Source organism: Nelumbo lutea, chromosome 3 (assembly GCF_056320005.1).
Source record: "Nelumbo lutea isolate HS-2025 chromosome 3, American lotus-T2T, whole genome shotgun sequence".
Taxonomy (NCBI): Eukaryota; Viridiplantae; Streptophyta; class Magnoliopsida; order Proteales; family Nelumbonaceae; genus Nelumbo; species Nelumbo lutea.
The window spans coordinates 40,664,219-40,687,601 of record NC_142686.1 but is presented as its reverse complement, the minus strand read 5'-3'; the positions used below and the strand labels follow the sequence as shown (position 1 = coordinate 40,687,601).

General features: G+C 40.2%; 1 protein-coding gene across 3 annotated transcripts in view; it reads right to left on the bottom strand.

Annotated features, from left to right (window-relative positions):
* LOC148864439 (uncharacterized) overlaps window positions 1-23,383 on the bottom strand; it is a 46,065-nt gene that overhangs the window by 20,938 nt on the left and 1,744 nt on the right. The window lies entirely within an intron of this gene.

The following is a 23,383-nucleotide window of genomic DNA, read 5'->3' as shown; positions in this document are numbered from 1 at the left end:
TCTGGTTTCGTGGTGACTAAAAGGGGTGGCCGTGGAAATAGGGGTGGTGGTGGTAGTAGTGGACTTCCAGGCAACCGTGGTGGTCCCATGTTTAACCGTGCTGGTGGCCGGAGTGGAGGTCGAGACTCAGGGGGAGGCCATGGTAAAGGAAGAAGTAATGCCCCTAGGAAGTGTACACACTGTGGCTTAGAGGGGCACGCAGTTAATTTCTGCTATGATTTACGTGGTCCACCCAACACTTGGGCTAACCATGCTATAACTAAGGGTAGTGGTACAATTACTGAAAGCCAGCAAACTGACCCGATTCCCTCCACATCTACTGGTGCTTCTGGGAAGGATATGGTGAGTGTACCCTGTGCAGTATATGAGCAGTTCCTTCAGACATCTCAGCAGAACACCGCTACCCTTGCCCATTCAGGTATAACTTGCTTTCTTCCAAGCCCCCACACTGGATCATTGACTCCGAAGCCTCGGACCATATGTTTGGGACTCCTAATGTATTTTCTTCCCTTTCTCGGCCCTCCACATCTCAAACAGTTACACTTGCTAATGGTTCTACATCTCCCATCTGTGGTGTTGGTGATGTTGATCTCTCCTCCTTGTCTTTATCATATGTTTTATATGTTCCCAAGTTCCCCTTTAACCTTATGTCTGTTAGTAGATTAACCAAATCTCTTAATTGTTCTATAACCTTTTATCCCTCTTCTTGTGTGTTTCAGGATCTCAAGACGGGGATGAAGATTGGTGGAGGGCATGAGGTAGGTGGATTGTATTACCTTGATGGTGGTGGCCCTCCAGTAGCTTTTCAGTCGTCTCTTACTCCTCTTCAATGGCATTGCAGATTTGGTCATCCTTCTCTCAAGGCTCTGAAGTTGCTGGTCCCTTCCTTGAGTCATCTTTCATTTTTGGATTGTGAGTCATGTCAACTAGGGAAACATCATAGAGTCTCTTTTAGTCCAAGAGTTGATAGTCGTGTCTCGAGTCCTTTTTCTTTAGTTCATTCTGATGTCTGGGGTCCAATCAAAGTGATGTCATACAATGGCTATAAGTATTTTGTAATTTTTGTTGATGACTTTTCAAGGATGACATGGATTTATCTTATGAAAGATCGCAGTGAATTGTTTTCTATTTTTCAAAAATTTTATACTGAAATATGCACCCAATTTGGTGTTCATATTAAAATTCTTCGCTCCGATAATGCCAAAGAGTACAGCTCATCACCATTTCAGCAATACTTAGAGCACCATGGGATAATTCATCAAACTTCTTGTACCTACACCCCACAACAGAACGGTGTAGCTGAACGGAAAATCAACATCTCCTTGAAACTGCTCGGTCCTTGATGCTTAATATGAATGTCCCAAAGCATTTTTGGAGTGATGCCATCCTCACATCCTGTTTTCTAATCAATCGGATGCCCATGTCCATCCTTGGAAGTCAATCCCCCTTCTCCGTGTTGTTCCCCACCTTGTCTCCATTTCCTCTCACCCAAGAGTTTTTGGATGTGTTTGTTTTGTTCAACACTTGGGGCCTGGTTTAGACAAGTTAGATGCACGAGCTACTAAGTGTATCTTCCTTGGCTACTCGAGGACTCAGAAAGGGTATAAGTGCTATAACCCTAAATTCCATAAGTCATTTGTGTGCTCTGATGTCACCTTCTTTGAATCAGTTCCTTTTTTCTCAGATGTAGTGGTTTTTTCTCCTTCCTCCGTAGTTCCTCTTCCCATCCCTATTGTGGATCCCCTTCCCGTGGCTCCCATTCCTGCTGCAGATTCGCATCTCATGCTAGTTACTACTGAGAGGTCGCCAATCACACAAGTGTATACCTACAGAAGAGTATCGGCCCCTCCTCCAATTCAGCCATCGTCGGCAGATCCTGCTATTGCTTCTTCTCCCTCAGATCTTGATCTTCCTATTGCTCTGCGGAAAGGTAAACGTACTTGTACTTCTCATCCTATTTCACACTATGTTTCAGTTGCTCACCTTTCTACTTCTCATTGCAACTTTATATCATTGCTCTCATCTGTTTCCATTCCCAAGACTGTCTAGGAAGCCCTTACCTCCCCAGGGTGGCGGCAAGCCATGGAAGAGGAATTCTCTACTCTACACAGTGAAGTATCTTCCAGATGGCAGTGTGGAGCGATTGAAGGCCAGGTTAGTGGCCAAGGGCTATTCTCAGTTGTATGGTGTGGACTATATAGAGTCATTTTCTCCTGTGGCTAAGATTAGTTCAGTTCGGGTGTTGATTTCTTTAGCTGCTATGTATGATTGGCCTCTTGTACAACTTGACATAAAAAATGCTTTCCTACATGGAATTAACTTATGTCAGAGAAAATATGTTCTTGACCTACTTGAAGAAATAGGGTTATTAGGTGCTAAACCAGCAGAGACTCCTATGGAACTCAATGCCAAGTTGAGTGTTGATGTAGGTGAAGAGTTTGATGATCCTGGAAGATACAGGAGGTTGGTGGGAAAGTTGAACTACTTGACCATTACCCGACCAGATATATCATTTGTTGTGAGTATGGTGAGTCAGTTTATGCAACATCCTCGGATTCCTCATTGGGAAGCAGTTCTAAGGATTGTTAGGTACCTGAAGGGTGCTCTAGGTTGTGGTTTGCTATACTGAAGTGGAGGGACCCTTGAGATTGTAGGGTACACAGATGCTGATTGGGCTGGTTCTATACCAAACAAGAGATCAACTATAGGGTATTGTACATTCCTTGATGGCAATCTTGTAACTTGGAAGAGCAAGAAACAAACAGTGGTGGCAAGGAGTAGTGCAGAGGCTGAGTACAGGGCTATGGCTCATACCACATGTGAAATAGTATGGTTGAAGAACTTGCTACAAGAGATGGGGTTCTCAGTTGATAAACCCATGAAACTATACTGTGATAACCAACTATTGTTCACATCTCTTCCAACCCAGTCTTCCATGAGAGAACTAAGCATATTGAGGTTGATTGTCACTTTGTAAGAGAGAAAGTGATAAGTGGAGTGATAACCACATCTCATGTGAGCTCAGTAAATCAGTGGCCAGATCTCTTTACAAAGGGATTGTCTTGGGGCAGAGTAGATTATATTTGTGACAAGCTAGGACTATATGACATATACTCTCCAGCTTGAGGGGGAGTGTTAGAATACACAAATCAAGGGTATTTTGGTTATTTTGGTTTATCTGTTTGAGAGTGAAAGGTCTATTTTATTTAAGTTTAAGTTATGTGTCCCATCTTTCATGGGGGACAATATGGTCTTTCCTGTAACTCTATTACTTGAAATAAATACAAGTGGGTCGGCTAGGTAGGACTGATTGTTCTTCTTCCTAATCTGGCCGAACCCTTCTTCTCTTCTTCTTCTTCTTCTTCTTTCTTCTCTTCTTCTTCTTCTTCTTCTTTCTTCTCTTCTTCTCTACTTTAACCTAGAATCGAATAGGGTTTTCTTACAGAAGGAACTGGATCATTATCAAAATGTGAATTGGAAGTGCGATGAGGATGCAAAGGCCTACAAATCACTTGTTTCCCAACAATAGGTATTTGCCTTTCTTTTGGGGCTGAATCCTACATATGAATCCATGAGGATACAAATCTTAGGAAGTAAGAACCTACCTTCAGTCCAAGAAGTTTATGCCCTAGTTCAGTCTGAAGAGAGCAAAAGTGTGATGAATTGTACAGAAGGGGGACCGATTGCACTAGATGTCCGAGGGGGTACAAGTTCAAATGTTGGAGGTTCTTTTAAAAATGGAGATTCACAAAAGATAGTGGATGACAAAGACCAAATTTGGTGCACTCACTGTCAAAAGTCCAGGCACACTAGAGACACATGTTGGGATCCTCATGGCAAGTCGAAATGGGCTCAGGAATTGAGTAAGAAGTCTGATATGAGTAAGAAGCCAAACCAGGAATGTCAGAAGTAATATAACTCAACAAATGTGGCATCTCAAGAGACTAGTCCCATGGTACCCCAAGAGCGACACTCTAGTTCTGACCCCAAGGAAGAGATCATCAACTCCTTTCGTGACCACTTGGAATTATATGGTAGGACACTTCGCCAGATGGATTCTAGCCCTACTCCTACCTCCTTTGCATCTACATCAGGTAACACTGCCACTGCCTTCCATGTGTCATCTCATACATCTGATTCCCCTTGGATAATTGACTCTGGAGCCCCAAGCCACATGACTAGTAAGTCAAATTTATTTCAGGCATATAATCTCCTCTCTAGGAGAGATAAGGTGAGACTGGCTGATGGGTCTTATTCCACCATAGCCGGTCAAGGAACCATCTCCCTTCCTCTTGGTCTTACCCTCTCTAATGTGTTGCATGTTCCTAATTTACCTATCAATTTACTTTCCATTAGCAGTATTACTCATTCCTTGAATTGTTCAGTGACTTTCTTTCCTTCTTCGTGTGTGTTTCAGGATTTGACCTCGGGGGAGGTAGAGGAAGCATGGTGGATGGCCTCTACATGTTGGAGAATAAAGCTGGTCTTGTGGCTATAGAGTCTTTAAGTTCTAGTGAGAGTCATGCCTACTTGTGGCATAATCGTCTTGGCCACCTTTCGTTTAAGTCTTTAAAACTTATGTTTCCTGAGTTGTGTAAGTCTTTGTTAATTAGTAAATTGCAGTGTCATACGTGTCAATTGAGCAAACATTATAGAAATTCATTTCCTTTAAGAAATAAAAGATCTGAATTTCCTTTTCATATTGTCCATTCTGATGTTTGGGGCCCTATTTCTCTACCTATTGAGACTAGATATAAATATTTCATTACTTTGATCGATGACTACTCTAGATATACTTGGGTGTATCCTATGCAATCTAGAGATGAAGTGCCAAAGATTGTGAAAGACTTTCAACGAATGGTTTTCACTCAATTTCAAACTAAAATTCACATTTTCTAGTCGAACAATGCAAAAGAGTAGTTCCATAGTGATCTCATGGAGTTCTTTGCTTCGTGTGGATCTCTTCATCGAAGCTCTTGTGCCAGGACACCTCAACAAAACGGTGTTGCTGAAAGGAAAAATCGTTATCTACTTGAGGTAGCTCGTGGTTTATTACTTCATATGAATGTTCTGAAATGTTTTTGGATGGATGTTGTTATGTGTGTTGCATATATCGTCAACTGTATGCCATCTCGGTTACTAGAGTATAAGGCCCCATATCAACTCTTGTTTCCTACAGCTCCGTTGTCCCCCATTCCAATGCGTGTCTTTGGGTGTTGTTGCTTTGTTCATGACTTGTCTCCTACTCGCGGTAAACTCGATCCCCATGCCACTCCTTGTGTTTTTCTTGGTTATCTGTTATCTCAAAAGGGTTACTGCTGCTATGATCCTATTTCACGCAAGTACTATGTCTCCATGGATGTATCATTCTTTGAGAGTCAACATTTCTTCTCGATTTCTCCTCAGGGGGAGAGTATTGAGGAGAAACACACTCAGGTTCCACTACCTCCTCTTCTCGACCCTTCTCCATTTCGGGTCTTTCTTTGCCGCCATAAGAGCTAGCAGAGTTCAAGAGCCATGGAACCTGAAACTATGCAACCAATATCATCGGACTCTCCAGAGGTAGGTCCTCCTCACCAGCCAGGTACACTTGTTCCCATTGACATGAGTGAATCTCTTAACATTGATCCTCCTGTTGCTAATGATCTTGATGTTCCTATTGCTAAGAGAAAGGGTGTTAGGTCTTGTACTACTAATCATCCTATCTCTCACTTTGTGTTCTATGATCATATTTCACCTTCATACCGTGCATTCCTTTCCTCTATTGGCAGTGTCTCTGTTCCTAAGAATGTGGCAGAAGCTTTATCCAAACCTGAATGGACAAATGCAATGAAGGAAGAAATTAATGCCTTACACAAAAATGACACCTAGGAGTTAACAGACCTTCCTGAAGGGAAGGAACCATTGGGTTGCAAGTGGGTATTCACAGTAAAGCATAGAGCTGATGATTCAGTAGAAAGATACAAAGCTAGATTGGTGGCCAAAGGGTTTACACAAGTGTATGGAGTAGACTATGCAGAGACCTTTGCTCCACTAGCCAAGATGAATTCAATCAGAATCCTCCCCTCACTGGCAGCTAACATTGATTGGGAAGTTCATCAATTGGATATCAATAATGCATTCTTAAATGGTGACCTAGAGGAAGAGGCTTACATGACTCAACCTCCAGGTTTTTGTGCCAAAGGTAGTGAACAGAAAGTGTGCAAAAGTTAAAAAAAATCTTTATATAGGTTGAAGCAATCACCTCGGGCCTGGTTTAGTAGGTTTCATTCAGCAGTGCAACAAATGGGATTCAAACAATGTCAGTCAGATCATACTTTATTTGTGAAAAAAGGTGAAGGGAAAATTGCAGCTTTAATTGTCTATGTTGATGACATAGTAATCATAGAAGATTGGAAGGCTGAAATACAAAAGCTGAAGAAATTCCTAGCCACTCAATTTGAGGTGAAAGATCTAGGCCCCTTACGTTATTTTCTTGGAATTGAAGTTGCTCGCTCAAAAATGGGCATCTTTATTTCCCAAAGAAAATATGTACTAGATCTATTAGAGGATACAAGCAAGTTGGGAGTGAAACCAATTGATTCACCCATTGAACCCAACCATCAGCTAGGAGATAGTCAGAGGGAGTGTTTGAAAGATGTAAAGAAGTTCCAGAGACTTGTAGGAAAACTCTTATATTTGTCTATGACCAGACCTGATATTGCCTATGCAATGGGTGTTCCTAGTTAGTTCATGCATAATCCTAAGACAACTCACTTTGAAGCTACAGAAAGAATCCTTAGATACCTCAAAAGTTCCCAGGAGCTGATTTGCTTTTCTAGAAACATGAGCATTTGAAAGTAGAGATGTATACAGATGTTGATTGGGCAGGGGCAATCAATGATAGAAAATCTACTAGTGGGTATTGTACCTTTGTGGGAGGAAACCTAATCACCTGGAGAAGTAAGAAGCAAAGTATGGTGGTTATATCCAGTGCTGAGGCAGAATACAAAGCCATGTCTCATGGAATTGCTGAAATGATGTGGATAAAAAATTTGTTAGGAGAGTTGGGTTTTAAAGTTAACAAACCTATGTCACTCTACCGTGACAACAAGGCTGCTATCAACATTGCTGCTAACCCAGTCCTCCATGATAGAGCAAAACATATTGAAGCGAACAAGCATTTTATTAGAGAAAAACTTGTGAGCGGAGAAGTGTACACTCCTTATGTTAGTTTAAAGGAACAACTTGTAGACATCTTCACCAAGGGCCTTCAACATGTGTAGCATAATAATCTGTGTGACAAGTTGGCCATGATTGACATCCATATCCCAACTTGAGGGGGAGTGTTGGAATGTTAGCTTTATTTATCATGTTTGTATTCTGCTGAGTTAGGGTCCGTTTGGACAAATTAAGGCAGTTTTTTCTTTGGTTTTTTATGTTGTAACTTAAGTAGGGGCATAAGGGTCCTTTCCCTTCTAATTATGGTTGCCCTATATATATTAATATAAGCTGGCGCCGCCAGTACTGTAGCAGACTCCAAATCTCTCTCTCCTCTTCTCTCCTCTCTTCTCTCCTCTCTTCCTCTTCTCTTCTCCTACCTCTCTTCTCCTCTGTTCAGCTGTTAATAAATCCAACAAAAACTGCCCCTAATAGAAATTAAAAGGCTTACCTCTGATCCCCAAGCGTCCGGTTCAAACTGTCTCTACGACCTATAACAAGGTTTCTCCAATTATCTAGGGTTTTTGGGAAAAATCTCCAAGAACCTGCCCTGGGCTTCAACTAAGGATGACAAACCTCCACAAAACTCTCCAAAAACCTTCCTAACTGGGCTGCATAAGTAGCTGATTGATCAACCGATCAGTTCTCCATACACACTATGTATAGGCAAGAAAGGAGAAAAAAGTTGAAAGTGAGAACCCGCTCTGATACCAAGTTGAAAATTACACCTACAGTAATTCAGATAATGCAAGAAAAGAAGAGAAGAGAGAAAGAAAGAAGAAGAAAGAAGTTTCAGCAATAGGATGTGGAAGAAGAAAAGAAGGGAAGAGAGAAGAGAGGAGAGAAGAGAAGAGAGATGGGAAAAACGAAGAGATGCATCCAAAAATTTACCTAGAGAATAATGTATCAAAGAATACCACTTAGGCTAGAAGGAAAGTTTTATAATGACAACTATAAAACCAGCAATATTATATGAAGTAGAGTGTTAAACAGTCAAGGAAATAACTTGTCCAAACAATAATTGTGGTAATGATGCGAATATTGAGACGGATAAGTGAAAAAACTGGAAAATATAAGATTAGAAATGACCATACTACTATGAATCTAGGAATAGCCCCAAAAGGTGACAAAATGAGGAAAAGTAAACCAAGATGGTCTAGTCATTTGCATAGAAGGCCATCTATGGCAGCAGTAAAAGGAAGTAATCTATTATAAGCTTAAGGATCTAGAAGAGATAAAGGCAAACAAAAAAGGAAATAGATTGAAGTAGTGAACAATCCTAAAACAAAGGAAAAGTAAAAGAGAAGCTGAAGGTAACAATGTAAGAAGAGAGAAAGAGAAAAGAGAGGAGAAAGAGGAGAATGAATAGAATAAAAGAACTAGGGCTGTGGCTTAGAGAGAAGAGAATCAACCTCTTTAACTGCCACCCCTTATTTTATTGATAAACAAGTGGACAAAATTATTCTTATGCCCCTACTTAAGTTACAACTTACAATACACTTAACCAATAAAAAGAAAGAAAGAAAAGACTCTTATGCCCTTGCCACCTAAACTGTTAACACATAAAATAAGGTCTAGTTTCTAACAGTAGTAGTTAAAAATGACTTGAGGGCCCATAATTTGACAAAGGACTGGCAACAAATAAAGTAAAATATTGGAACAAGATTCACATAATCAGCCACACATAGTTGGGAAAAGGCTTTATTAAGTTGAGTATAAATAGCCAAGTCATTTATTAGAAAAATAAGAGAGACAGAGAGGGAATAGGAGGAGAAAATTGAAAAAGAAAAGGTGTGCTACTTAATCCTGTACACTCCATTAAAGCCTTCAAAGAATCTTGAACATATCAAGAACTAAATCTTCCAGGCCCAGATAGGGTTGCAGCCAAATTGGACCTCTAACTTATTGCAAGCTTGGTTTATTAGATCATAGCTTAGTCCTTTAGAACATTAGCTTGCTATAGTTGCTTGTGCCATCTTTCCTGGGTATTACTTTGCTTTGATATCAAATGAGTTTGTGTCACTAACAAAGTACTTCCAGGTTCTAAAAAGGCATTATTGGAATAGCCACTGCCTAGCTACTCATTGTTCTTCCAAAACCATGAAATGACGAAATACATGGTAGAGAAACTAAGGTAGATTTTTCAACTTCACAACCTAATTTCAACTTGAATTGTGTTCTGGAAGTGTTTAAAAAACACTTTGAATCAATCTTATCTGTGATTATCCTCCTCTTCTTATGCCTCCTCCTTTCATAATTTTTCCACCCACTATTTTCTGACCTTGACTGTCTGAAACAACTGTGGAATTGCAGTTTAAAAATAGTATTATGCAGTATTTTGTGATAGTGCATGTCAAAAAATGCAGCAGAAAACTATTTTAAGACCACAGGGCTTTCACTATATCTTTTGATTCCCTTGAACATGGCTTGCTTTATCATGAAAACAAGTAATATGGTGCTTAACATCTTCTCCCTCTCACAAATCCTTTATCCAAAGTTGTTTATACCATTGCCTTTGCTTTGAGCCATCGAATTGGAACCTATTGTGTCAATGAAATGAAGCAATGACTAGTTGTTTTGACCTTCATAGGCTATGCCATAAAATGCATTTTCTAAATTTAAGTTTTTAATAACTAATAAATTATAAAACTTCTATTAAAATCAATGAAAGGAATAAACAAGAGAGATTACATATATATGCCCCAAGACCATTAAGAATACAAGGAACAAAACAGGTTTTTGCTTGACCCATTAGGACATGTTTTCCCCAACCTACCACTGTAGGGTAGGGCCTGTAGGAAACTGTGGAACCCGCATTAGTGTACTCGTGTGACAGCCTGAGTTGTACTTATATTTAATTAAGTCATTGATTAGGATCAGCTTTCCTAGTAGGATTAGTTTTAATCTTATTCTATCTTATCTAGGATTAGTTTGTAATTATCTTATCTTGCCATGTAAGCATTAAGTTCTTTTACAATTAGGAAACTCTTGGCGGTGTAGCCGGCCAGAGATAGGTGAAAGAGGAGAGAAGAGAAGAGAAGAGAAGAGAAGAGAAGAGAAGAGAAAAGAAAAGAGAGAGTTTGCAATGCAACAGTGTTGGCGGTGCCGGTGTTTATTTAATATATATAGGGCGACAGAAATAACAAGGGAAAAAACCCTTGTGCCCCTAAGTACAATAACAGACATAACAGAAATAAAAAACGAAATAAAAAAAAAAACACTTTAATTAGACAAACAGGCCCTACCAACTGCAACTAAGTTATTCTAACATTATTCCAACATCCCCCTCAAGTTGGAGCATAGATGTCAATCATGCCCAACTTGTCACACAAATCTTTGTGCCGCACATGATGAAGACCTTTGGTGAAGATATCTGCAAGTTGCTCTTCCGAGTTGACATATGGTGTGCACACTTCTCCACTTTCAAGTTTCTCTCTGATAAAATGTTTGTCCACTTCAATGTGTTTTGTCCTATCATGCAAAACTGGATTAGCAGCAATATTGATGGCTGCTTTATTGTCACAATAGAGTGAAGTAGGATTGTTTGCTGCAAAACCCAGTTCACCTAACAGATTTCTTATCCACATGATTTCCGCAACCCCATGAGCCATCGCTCTATATTCTGCTTCAGCACTGGATCTAGCCACCACACTTTGTTTTTTGCTTCTCCATGTGACAAGGTTTCCTCCTACAAAGGCACAATAACCACTAGCGGACTTTCGGTCATTGACTGCTTTTGCCCAATCTGCATCAGTATATACTTCCACTTTTAAGTGACTGTGTTTCTGGAACAACAAACCAGCCCCAGGAAACTTCTTGAGATATCTCAAGATCCTCTCTGCAGCCTCAAAGTGAGTTGTCATCGGGCTATGCATGAATTGACTAAGGACACCCACTGCATAGGCAATATCAGGCCTGGTCATAGACAAATACAGAAGTCTCCCCACCAGTCTCTGGAACATCTTTACATCTTTCAAAAACTCTCCCTAACTGTCTCCCAGGTGGTGATTAGGTTCAATAGGTGATTCAGATGGTTTTACCCCCAACTTGCCTGTATCTTCTAGTAGATCTAGTACATACTTCCATTGGGAAATAAAGATGCCCTTGTGAGAGCGGGCAACTTCAATTCCAAGGAAGTATCGTAAGGGGCCTAGATCCTTCACCTCAAATTTAGTGGCTAAGAATTTTTTTAGTCTCTGGATTTTAGCCTCCCAATCTCCTGTGATCACTATGTCATCCACATACACAATAAGTGCTGCAATTTTACCTTCACCTACTTTTACAAACAAGGTATGATCTGATTGGCATTGTTTGAATCCCATTTGTTGGACTGCTACATGGAACTTACTAAACCAAGCCCGAGGTGATTGTTTAAATCCATATAGGGACTTTTTCAACCTGCACACCTTTTGTTCACTGCCTCTGACACAGAACCCTGGGGGTTGGGTCATGTACACCTCCTCTTCCAAGTCACCATTCAAGAAGGCATTCTTGTTGTCCAATTGGTGAAGATCCCAGTCAAGATTTGCTGCCAAGGAAAGGAGAATCCAGATGGAGTTCATCTTCGCTACAGGGGCAAAAGTCTCTGCATAGTCCACTCCATATACCTGTGTGAAGCCTCTTGCTACCAGTCTAGCCTTGTACCTTTCAATAGTTCCATCAGCTTTGTGTTTCACTGTGAACACCCACTTGCACCCCACTGGTTCCTTCCCCTCAGGAAGATCTACCAACTCCCACGTACCATTTTTATGTAAGGCATCAATTTCTTCCTGCATTGCATCTGTCCATTCAGGTTTTGACAAAGCTTCTGCCACGGTCTTAGGGATGGAAACACCGTCTACAGAGGAGAGGAAGGCACGGTACGAGGGTGAAACATGCTCATAGGACACAAAGTAAGAGATAGGATGATTAGTGGTACAAGATCTAACACCCTTGCTCTTAGCAATAGGAATATTAAGATCATTGGGGACATGTGAATCAACATGTAAAGGAGCAATGGGAGCAAGTGTACTTGGCTGATGAGACGGATCTGCCTCGGGTGAATCCGATGATGTTGGTTGCATAGTGTCCGGCTCCACGGCTCTTGAACTCTGTTGGCTCTTATGACGATGATGGAAAACCCGGAACGAAGGAGGATCGAGTAAAGGAGGTAGTTGAATCTGAGTCATTGCCTGTTTCTCCTCAACCCTACTCTCCCCCTGAGGAGAAACCAAGAAGAACGGTTGACTCTCAAAGAATGAGACATCAATGGAAACATAGTACTTACGGGCAATGGGATCATAGCAACGATACCCCTTTTGAGATGAGGGGTAACCAAGAAAAACACAAGGAATAGCCCGGGGGTCAAGTTTACCACGAGTAGGTGATAGGTTGTGGACAAAACAACGACACCCAAAGACACGCATCGGAATGGTGGACAACGGGGCTGTAGGGAACAAGAGTTGATGTGGGGCCTTATGCTCTAGTAGTCGAGAGGGCATGCGATTGATGATATATGTCGCACACAATACTGCATCCATCCAGAACTGTTTCGGCACATTCATATGAATCAGCAAGCCACGAGCAACTTCGAGTAGATGACAATTTTTTCGTTCAGCCACACCATTTTGTTGGGGTGTCCTGGCACAAGAGCTTCGCTGAAGTGACCCACTCGAAGCAAAGAACTTCGTGAGATCACTATGGAAATATTCCTTTGCATTGTCCGACTGGAAAATATGAATTTCCGTTTGGAACTGAGTGAACACCATGCGTTGGAAATCTTTCACAATTTGTGGCACTTCATCTCGAGATCGCATAGGATAAACCCAAGTGTATCGAGAATAATCATCAATCAACGTAACAAAATACTTATAACCAGCCGCAGTAGGTAGAGTAACAGGGCCCCAAACATCAAAATAAACAATATGAAATGGAAATTCAGATCTTTTATTTCTTAAAGGTAAAGAGCTTCTACAATGCTTACTCAACTGACAAGTTTGACACTGTAACTGACTCACTGACAAGGACTCAAAAATCTTTGGGAACATAACTTTTAACGACTCAAAAGAAAGATGACCTAAACGACTATGCCATAAATAGGTCTGACTCTCACTCGCCGAACTTGTGGACTCAGTCGCCACTAGACCAGCATTATTCTCCAACACGTAGAGACCATCCACCATGCTTCCTCTACCAATCGTCTTCCCCGATGTCAAATCCTGAAACACACATGAAGACGGAAAAAAAGTGACTGAGCAGTTCAAAGAGTGAGTGATACTACTAATGGACAACAAATTAATAGGTAATTTCGGAACATGCAGGATATTTGGAAGAGTAAGGCCAAGTGGGAGAGATATGGTGCCTCGGCCAGCTATGGTAGAAAAAGAACCATCAGTCAGTCTTACCTTATCTCTCCTAGAGAGAAGGTTATATGTCTGGAACAAATTTGACTTACCGGTCATGTGATTTGAGGCTCTGGAGTCAATAATCCAAGGTGAATCAGTAGTATGAGATGACACATGGAAGGCTGTGGCATTACCTGATGTAGACGCAAATGAGGTAGAAGGAGTAGGCCTAGAATCCACCTGGCGGAGAGTCCTACCATACAATTCCAAATGTTCACGGAAGGAATTGATAATATCTTCCTTAGGGTCAGAACAGGGATGTCTCTCCTGAGTTACGGAAGGACTAATCTCTGTCGATGCCAGATTAGCTGAGTTATACCTTCTTTGATTCTGTTGGCCTGGTTTCTTGCCCTGATCCGGTGCTGACTTCTTACCCAAATCCTGTGCCCATTTAGGTTTTCCATGGAGATCCCAGCATGTATCTTTAGTGTGTTGTGTCTTCTGGCAGTGAGTGCACCAAAGCTTGTTTTTATCTTCTGTTTTTTTTCTGAGTGTCACCCCTTTTAAAACCACCTCCGACATTTGTATCTGAATTTCCCCGGACCGCTAGGGCAACTGACTCCCCTTCTACACCATTCATCACACTTCTTCTGCTTTCTTCTGACTGCACCAAGGCATACACCTCCTGGACTGATGGCAAGTCTTTACTACCCAAGATCTGTACCCTAATGGACTCATATGACTGATTCAGCCCTAGGAGAAAGGCAAACACGCGTTGTTGTGGTACAAGTGACTTATAGGCTTTTGCATCTTCATCACACTTCCAATTCACATTCTGATAGTGATCAAGTTCTTTCCATATTGATGTCAAATCAGAATAATACATCGAGAGACTCCTCTCCCCCTGCTTGCAAGTAGAAGATTCTGCTTGTAGTTGATATATCTTGGCATAGTGTCTCTATTCTGAATAAGTGGACTTCGCTTGTTCCCATATCTCACAAGCAGTTTCAGCCCACATAAAGGTCTTCCTTACTTGTGGCAGCATTGAAACCAAGAGCCAAGACATCACCATACTGTTCTCTTGGTCCCACCTATCATGCTCAGCACTTCCATACTTCGGTTCCTTTACTCTCCCATTGATGTATCCTATTCGCCCCCTAGCAGTGATGTAGAGTTTTATCCCCCTAGACCACTCATGGTAATTCAGACCATCAAAGGGAATGACAGCCATGGGAAAGCTCATATCCATTCCCCCACTCACTCCATTGTGGCTCCCTGAGATTTCTGAAGTAGCAGAATTCTCAGTCGACATGATCAAGCAGTTACTCAGTCCCACACACCGGATTTAGGACCCCTCCTTACTCCACAAAGCAATGCTCCACTCAGTTCACACCCACACACTAGGGTTTACCAACCAGATTGTGCACAAATAGTACCAAATTCTGGACAAAACTGAGGTAATATTCGGCAATTTCAGACCTGCCTATCAGAATTCTAGAATGGCTAACAGCCACTAATCAGCAGGAGAGATCCTTCTTGCTTATAGTCAACTCAAACCATTGAGAGGACAGGTCAGCATTGGCCTACAGTTGTCTTAACACATCAACAGGATCACAAGATCCAAGACAACTAGGGTTACACAGGTTCGATAGCATTCAGCCACCCCAGATTCATAGGGTTTTCACTCGGCCCATGATCAAGGAGAGTAAAGAGGAGAAAAATAGATGAAGAACTGTACTAGTCGTAGCTATCTTGTAGTCCAGAATCAGATTTGGTCCCACCAGTAGGGTTGATCGATCTTCTCTTGACAGTAGGGTTGATCGGTCTGCTCTCTTTTAATCAATATTCCTGCTCTGATACCATCTTGGCAGTGTAGCCGGCTAGAGATAGGTGAAAGAGGAGAGAAGAGAAGAGAAGAGAAGAGAAGAGAAGAGAAGAGAAAAGAAAAGAGAGAGTTTGCAATGCAACAATGCTGACGGCGCAAGTGTTTATTTAATATATATAGGGCGACAGAAATAACAAGGGAAAAGACACCCCTGAGCATAATAACAGACATAACAGAAATAAAAAATGAAATAAAAAAAAATACTTTAATTAGACAAACAGGCCCTACCAACTGCAACTAAGTTATTCTAACATTATTCCAACAGAAACTAAGTATATAAATTCAAAGGGTGGGGCGGCTGTTTTATCACACCAACCACTCTCTTCTCTCAAAAGTCCTTCCATGAGTTCTCCCTCTCTATCTCTCTTCTTCTCGTCTCCTCTCTCTTCCTTTCTTCTATTTTCTGTTCAAAATCTAAAGAAAATATGTAGTCTTGTACGACTACTTGATATCAGAGCCAAGATTAGGGCTTCTCATGCGAGTTTGATCCAGCCAACCACATGAGAATTGCCTAGGGCTGGTAGAATAGAGAAAAATCTCTCTTCGGCTGATTCTTAGAGGTTATCTACAGCAGCAGTCCAAAAATTGGATTGAATCTTTGATAACTAGGAAGAGTCAGAGGAAGAGAAAAGGATCAAGATCAGTCCTTGATCAGTACTAGAGGTGGCGATCAGAATTTCAGAGGATTTCTGTTCAAGATCAGTTTTTTCTTTCAAGACTAGAGGATCAAGATCAGTCCTTGATCAAGACAAGAGGCATCAATCTAAATTTCAGAAGATTTCTGGTTCAAGATCAGTTTTTCTCTTCAAGACTGAAGTCGATTATCAAGATCAGAGTTTCTCAGAATTTTCTGGTAAGTTTTCAAGCTTTTCTTGAAATCGGCAGCAATGATACCTTGATATAAGAGGTATGATTAAGAAAAAATCCCTCATTTTTGTATTCCTTTTAGGGTTTAAAAGAAAACCCTCAAGTTTTAGGGCTGGTATTGCTTCAGGGAGGTAATCAGATTTGTCTCCCTCAATTTCTTTGCTCTTTGGAAGATCCAGTAGAGCTAGGACTGTTACAGTTGTTTACTGCTATCAGTCTCAATAGGCCAACTAGGGTTTTTGAATCAGAACCCTCCATCTAGACCCACTATTACCTGTTACAGACCCAGTAGGCCGATTGGTACAACAATTAGGAAGTATTCTGATTAATAATGGAGTTTAAAAGCCAAGGGGAGGGTGTTTTTGGGGCTGGTTCAGGTAGCATGGCTGAAAACATCTTCCAGATTACAACCGTAAAGTTTGATGGTTCAAACTACTTAGAGTGGGCCCAATCAGCCATGATGGCCATTGGGGGAAGAGGAAAGCTAAACTATTTGTTGGGAGATGTGAAGGAACCAACCAAGGAGGATCCCAGTTATGCTAAGTGGATTCAAGAAAATTATTTGGTGATGACATGGCTGTGCAACTCTATGCAGCCACACATCAGCCGAAATTATTTATGGGCAAAAATAGCTAAAGAAATATGGGAAGTTGTGAAAGAAACCTACTCTCAGCCCCTTAATGTTGCTAGGGATTATGAGCTGAAATGTGAGGTTAAAAATCTCAGACAATGAGAGAAACAGGTCTCTGTTTATTTTTCAACCCTAAAATCTCTGTGGCATGAGATTGACCACCTTGAGTCAATTGAATGGGAAAGTCAGAAAGATGCACAGGCTTACAGAAGGCAAGTTGAAACTAACAGAGTATTTGAGTTCCTAGCTGGTCTAAATTCTAAGTATCATATTGTAAGACAATAGCTATTGACAAGAGAAAGTGTGACTCTATCTCAAGCATATTCCCTAGTGCATAGTGAAGAGACTACGAGAAAAGTTATGTTACAACAGCAGCCTTTCGAGTCTGCCCTGGCAGCAATTAAACCCAAATCTGATGATAAGGAAAGGGATATGAAGAAAGAGGCTAAAAAGGACCTAGTTTGTGAACATTGCAAAAAACCTAAACACACTAAAGACACTTGTTGGAAGTTGCATCCACATCTAGCTCCAGCAAAACTCAGAAACAAAAAGGGGAATGCCAATATGGCTGTCAACACTGATAGTGCAGCCTCAACAGCCTCAAGAGGCACTCCTCTACACACCCTAGTTGTTGTCCGAGTTGCCATGACATAATTGGAAAGTGAAGTTAGTAACTCAGTCTCAACTCCTCAGTCACCATCAGCTCCTTCAACCTCATCCTTTGCTCAATCAGGTAATCAGGCCTCAGCTTATCATGCTTCAGCTCCAAGTAATACAAAGCATTCTTGAATAACAGACTCAAGAGCATCTGACCATATGGTTGGCTTGCCATCACTTTTCTCTACCTATCATTTATCTTCTGGTAAAGACAAAGTGTCTATTGTTGATGGATCCCTTGTTCTTATTTCTGGCAAAGGAGACATCAAGTTGTCTGATGCCATTTCCCTATCCTCCGTCCTACATGTTCCTAAGCTTAATACTAACTTGCTCTCAGTTAGTAGCATTACAAAAAAACAGAATTGTTCAGTAACCTTTTTTCCGATTTCTGGCAAAGGAGACATCAAATTGTCTGATGCCATTTCCCTATCCTCCGTCATGCATGTTCCTAAGCTTAATACTAACTTGCTCTCAGTTAGTAGCATTACAAAAAAACATAATTGTTTAGTAACTTTTTTTTCCGAATCGATGTGTTTTTTAGGATCTAGAGACAAGGAAGGTGATTGGTATTGGCTGTGAGACAAATGGAATCTACCTACTTGGAGGGAGTGCTCATCAAGAAGATAGTGAATCTAAGAAATCCTTTGTTTCTTAGTCTGTTGATCAGGTGATGCTTTGACATAATAGGATGGGTCATTTATCCTCTCATGCTTTGAAGAGTTTGTTTCCTAGTTTATTTGAATCTGTTCAGATGTCTAGTTTGAAGTGTAAAAGTTGTGAGCTTGCAAAACATTGCAGGACAACCTATTCATTAAGTAATAACAAAAGCAATATTCCTTTTAAAATTGTACATACTGATGTTTGGGGACCCTATATTTGTTGATGATTATACTCGGTTTTTTTGGGTTTACCTTATGTGCTCTCGAGATGAGGTTCTTGCATTAACCCAGATCTTTCATCAAATGATTTTAACCCAATTTGGGGTTAAAATTAAAATTTTTAGATCCGATAATGCAAAAGAATATTTTGCAAACCCATTAGCCTCCTACATGCTTGATCATGGGATTATTCATCAGAGTACCTACCTACATACACCACAACAGAATGGGGTTGTTGAAAGAAAGAATAGACACATATTAGAGGTAGCCAGAGGCATTATGTTTACCTCAAATGTGTCTATACGTTTCTGGGGGGATGTTGTTCTTATAGCAATTTATCTCATCAATCGGATTCCCTCACAGATTCTTGACATGAAACCTCCATTTATCCTTTTATACCCTAATAAAGAATTGTTTACCATTCCACTCAAAACCTTTGGGTGCACTTGCTTCGTTCAAATCCTTGGCCCTCATCGTTCCAAATTTGATCCTAAGGCCTCCAAATGTATTTTCCTTGGTTATGCCCAAACTCAAAAGGGATATTGTTGTTATGAACCCACTTTTGGAAAAAGATTTGTCTCAATGGATGTCACCTTCTTTGAGAGTAGCTCATCAGAAGTTCCTTTACCAATCCCATTAAGTGAAGAAGGGTGTAATGGGGAAGGTTGTCAAAGGTGTAGGGATGTGAGAGTCTATCATAGACAATGGAGATAAGTTGATTTCGGACATCAGTAGTGCAGGCTAGTCCCAGTCCCCTCTACAAATCCAGATCCTGGTACCACAATAGCCCTAGTTCCATCTGCAGATCCAGATCCAGGTACAACAAATACTACAAATGAGAGACATCCCACCATGGAGCATTCACCTTCATTAGATGATCTTGACCTTCCCATAGCAGTTTGTAAGGGCAAGCGTCATTGCACCACATCCACAACTCACAATATTTCTTTCTTGTCCTATGATCATTTGTATCCCTCCTATAAGTCTTTTCTCGCATCCATTACTGATATTCCCATTCACAGAACAATACAGGAAGCATTGGAAGTACCAGAATGGAAAGATGCAATAAAAGTAGAAATGGATGCCCTCATCAAAAACAATACATGGGAGATAATTAATCAGCCTAAAGGAAAGAAATCGGTTGGATGTAGATGGATATTCACTGTGAAACATAATGTTGATGGTTCTATTGAAAGGTATAAGGCCCGATTAGTTGCAAAAGGATTTACTCAAACATATGCTATTGACTAGTTAGAAACTTTTGCACTAGTAGCAAAGATGACCATTATCAGAGTCCTATTATCTGTTGCAGCTAATTACTCTTGGTCGTTGTATCAGATGGATGTTAAAAACGCCTTTCTCAATGTAGACTTGTAGGAAGAAGTTTACATGCAGTTGCTTCCTAGATTTTATGGTACAAAGACAAGAAAAAAGGTTTGTCGGTTGAACAAAGCTTTATATGGACTAAAACAATCCCCTAGAGCTTGGTTTGACAGATTCAGACGAGCCCTTGATAGGTTCGGATATGTGCAAGCCCAGTTAGACCACACCTTGTTTATTAAGAGAGTGGATTCTTTCGTAACTTTGCTTGCTGTGTATATGGATGATATTGTAGTAACAAAGAGCGATACTAATGAAATTGAGTCTCTTAAGCAACTTCTTCATCAAGAGTTTGAGGTGAAAGATCTGGGGGAACTACGATACTTCTTGGGCATTAAGATAGCTAGATCCAAGCATGGGATTTTTGTCTCTCAACGAAAGTATGTCCTTTATCTGCTAGAAAAAGCAAGAAAGTTGGGAGTTAAGCCTACGGACACACCTATTGAACAGAATCACAGGATTAGTGCAGAGGGTGGAGAGCCTCTTGAAGATAAAGCTATGTTCCAACGGTTAGTTGGAAAACTTCTCTATCTTTGCCTTACACGACCTGACATCAATTATGTAGTCAGTATATGCACTCTCCTAGAACTACTCACCTCCTTGCGGTTGAGAGGATATTAGCATATTTGAAGAGGTCCCCAGGCAAAGGCATTTTGTTCAAGAAAAATGACCACATAAAGATATAAGTTTACACAGATGTTGATTGGGCTGGGTGTGTTGATGATCGAAGATCTACCTCTGGATATTGTGCATTTGTAGGAGATAATCCGGTCTCCTGGAAGAGTAAGAAAAAAAGTGGTCTCTCGTTCCAGTGTTGAAGCTGAATATAGGTCCATGGAAAATGGTGTGGCTGAGATTCTATGGTTAAGATCATTACTTGAGGAATTGGGTATTGTTTATGAAAAACCCCTAATGTTGTATTGCGATAATCAGGCTGCCATTAATATAGACCATAATCCAGTACAGCATGACAGAACTAAGCATATTGAAGTGGACCGGCATTTTATTAGAGAAAATGTTACATCTCAAGAAGTATGCCTCCCCTACATCACCTCTGACATGCAGCTTGCAGACCTTCTCACCAAGGTTGTTCAAGAAAGAAGTTAGAAGAAGACCTATGCAAGTTGGGAATGACAAACATCTACTCCCAACTTGACGGGGAGTGTAGGAAACTGGGAACCCACATTAGTGTACTCGTGTGACAGCTTGAGTTGTACTTAGATTTAATTAAGTCATTGATTAGGATCAACTTTCCTAGTAGGACTAGTTTTAATCTTATTCTATCTTATCTAGGATTAGTTTTTAATTATCTTATCTTGCCATGTAAGCATTAATTTCTTTTACAATTAGGAAACTATGTATATAAATTCAAAGGGTGGGGCAGCTGTTTTATCACACCAACCACTCTCTTCTCTCAAAAGTCCTTCCACGAGTTCTCCCTCTCTATCTCTCTTCTTCTCTTCTCCTCTTCTCTTCCTTTCTTTTATTTTCTGTTCAAAATATAAAGAATATCTGTAGTCTTGTACGACTACCCAAACAAATCACTTCCAAGTTTCCTCCTAAAGCTACCTCATCTACTAGAGAATTTATGTACGTTCTTTACATTGCAAGCATAAAAGTTATGGCAGGATGTGCTGAGACAGGGAGTAATCTTTGTTTCTCGGAGAAAGAAGTGATACCTTGATTATATGACGACTTTGTTTATGGCAACTCCAAGTCCTCCATGCTAGCATATCACTAATTGGAATAACATCCAAAAGAGCTCCTCTGCCACTATTTCTCTTTTATTTTAGGTTTTATTTCTATTTTATATACCCTCCCTCCTCACTAGCCATATTCCATGGTGGATAAAGTAATTTATGTGCAATAACAATATAAAGACACATGCAATACTAACTTTCAGAGTTGGAGATACAAATAAAATACATATCAAAAAAAAGATACAAATAAACAAAATTAAAATCAGGGTCAACTAGGTGGACTAGTTGTTAGTCAACCTGGTTGTTTGAGAGTGGCCACTTTGTAAAAATAAAAATTAAAAAAAAAACAAAAGTTATCTCCATATCCAGTCCACCCATCCCAAGACCTTTTTTTTACACCTTTTAGTCAACCTAGTTGATGGTTAGTCATGTCAGCCAACTAGATATGATAGGTATCAATCTACTAGTCAATGATGAAGCTGTTACAGCCTACAACTCAAATAGTTGTTGACTGCCTGACACTTCAATAGCACTGATTTGACTGAGCTTTCAAACTAGGCTTGGAGAACCAACGTTCTTGTTTTACAATCAATGGATAATTAGTTGTTGTTCCTACACTTCTACAAAGCTAGCAAAGTTGTGGTACTACAACAAACATGACTTTAACAGAACCTTTAGTCTTGTTGTAAAACCTACAAAGCGATAACTATTTGTCCTTGCTTTTGTTACAAACAACTAGTGCAGGTTCCAGCTATCTGAGGTGTTGGAAGGGGGGATTGGATGCAACCTAATATTAGGCAAATTAGCACAAAGTGATAACTCTCAGACCTGAAATTTCATATTCATGATTATCACTATAGAATTTTAGTACTGCACCATTGTAACTGCCCCTCTTGTAGTAAACAACTGAACATATAAAATGCATAAAGAAATCTTCAGGTGGAAATTCATATGTGCTAGCCTCCAAGATTCATCAATCCACTGTGTTCATGTCACACATGTAATCTTCACAATGCTATTATGGGCCTTATGGCCTTAAAGGAACTCCTTGTGTATTTTCATAGTTTTAGCTCCTTTTCACTTGAGCTTTGGTTTATCTACAATCAAACTGATTTTTCAATGATTGTTTTTCATGCAGCTTATGGAATCATGGATTTCAGCTCCTTACCACTTGAGATTTGGTTTATCTACAATCTAGTTGATTCTTAAATAATTGTTTTTCATGCAACCTGTGGGGTCATGTATCTTCTCCTGTAATGCAAAAGCATTACCCTCAATAGAATTATTGTTGACAATATTCAGCAGCTTATTGTCTCATTCCTTGTTTACACTCTGCTTTCATATGAATGACTTCTTCATCAATATGCAGATTTCTGCCTGTTTTAATTCCTCAATTCCTAATGCAAATGAAATATCCTTTGAATCCCCTTAGCAATCTAATATGCTTAATGTCAAGTTCCTCTCAAAATCCTATGATTGTTGGTCCTAAAAAGCTATTTGTGATGGCAAACCACTCTTTGATGTTACCACTTGCCAATAGCATCTTTAAGCTCTTCAATACCTTCAGCCAATATTCCTTGCTTTGTGAATCCAGTCTGCTAGTTTCTTCATGCCACAACATCTGTTTATTTAGCAGCAGTTAGAGGTAACTCAGGATTTGACTTTGTCTTTCATGCATCTTCATTTCTTTAATTATTGGCATGTTACAATGCACAATGAGCTAGGTTTTCAGATTATAGACACTCCACGTCAAATGGTGCCATTAGGGCTCTAACTTAATGTCACAATAGGGTGACAAGAAGGAACCAACAGTCTCATGTCCTAACCTTGAGGCTGAGTATCAATTTCTTGCAGTTATCACT